The sequence below is a fragment of the Priapulus caudatus genome, unplaced genomic scaffold (genome assembly GCF_000485595.1).
Source record: "Priapulus caudatus unplaced genomic scaffold, Priapulus_caudatus-5.0.1 Scaffold439, whole genome shotgun sequence".
NCBI classification, from domain to species: domain Eukaryota; kingdom Metazoa; phylum Priapulida; class Priapulimorpha; order Priapulimorphida; family Priapulidae; genus Priapulus; species Priapulus caudatus.
Genome location: NW_014577500.1, coordinates 72,678 through 74,085, shown reverse-complemented (window position 1 = coordinate 74,085; position 1,408 = coordinate 72,678). Strand labels below are relative to the sequence as shown.

The following is a 1,408-nucleotide window of genomic DNA, read 5'->3' as shown; positions in this document are numbered from 1 at the left end:
TATATATAATGCATATAGATAGATATATTATATGCATGTAGATATGGATATGGATATATATTTCAAGAGTACATAATAGGAGATCTCTATTATTTCTATTATCTCTATTATCTACTCTTGATATATGTGTGTACCGTCTATCAGGAGCTAATAATGACAAATTTTGTCAAATTTGTCATTATTAGCTCCTGCGTCTATGTAAACGGGATATAAACATCAACGCACGCCACGTAGGTACTGCTCGTTGTTGGTAAACAACATTTTATAAACATACGCGTTGTCATGCATTAGTTCCGATTGCATGTGACTATACCGGGGTTGAATCGTTGGTCGTTTGGAGTGTCTAAGGTGGTGTACAGTAGTAAAGGGCGTCCATAGGCAGCAGGCTTGAATAAGTATCGAACAGAAATTAATTGAAATTAAATACTCAGAGAGATTCGTCGCATACAATTTATACATTCTAAATAACAACAGATTCAATATACTAGACTACAATATGTAGACAATATGTCTCACTATGTGTAGTCTAGACAATATGTCTAGACTACACTCGAAACTTTTCCCAGCTAAGGCCCATTCCAGCCCATTCCATTCCCAGCTAATTCCATTCCCAGCTAATTAAGGCCCATTCGCACCAGAGCTACGCTCATCACGATCGCCCCACGCTCCAAAAATTTGCCCGAGCGTGGTGAGCGTGGTTGAGAGCGTGGCCAATTGGGCCCCAGCCGGGCCGCGAAATTTTTTTCCCCAAACGGTATAACCATAGAAATAGATAGATAACTAATAACTATCTAACTATAAGTTATCTATCTATTTCTATGGGTATAACATAGGAAGGATTTAGGCGCTTTCTGATTGGCTGGAATTTGGCAAGATGTCAGCCTCCATGACTTGACTTGTAGCCAAAATCTACCAAAAACTTTCCCGAACTTTCTGTAAGTTAGGTTAAAGTATAGTTTTAGTATGTTTTCTTTAAAACAACATGGGTTTGAGTGAATTAACCCAAATATCATGCCGTTTCTTGACTGATTTGCTTTGACTGAAGAAAACCTTCAAGGCAAGAGAACAAACGCCGTTTGTAAATGTTTGTTTTGGTTTATGACCGCTAGATAAGTATAAGTTTTCTGATGTATTTTCCATGAAAGACACATATTTTACTCAATATTCTAACATATAATATTACTATAATTGCAATTTTGTGTGCAAATGTGTTATTTTCATCTTAATGAGAGGGTCTAGGCTTATAGTTATAGCTGCCGAGTTTCTGTAACGTTTATGTTCGTGCCGTGGTCCGATTAGTTTACGTTTCAGCTGACCTCAGGGTTAAACACTAGGTTACTACTACGACTACTACCTACTACTAGCGTCATGCAACGAGTACGAGTACGTATAGCTAGTAGTAGGTAGT

The 1,408-nt window shown here is 37.7% G+C and overlaps 1 protein-coding gene across 1 annotated transcript in view; it reads left to right on the top strand.

The window, feature by feature from the left end:
- Window positions 1-1,408, top strand: part of LOC106810428 (carbohydrate sulfotransferase 11-like) — a 6,648-nt gene that overhangs the window by 785 nt on the left and 4,455 nt on the right. The gene's annotated exons all lie outside the window — the stretch shown is intronic.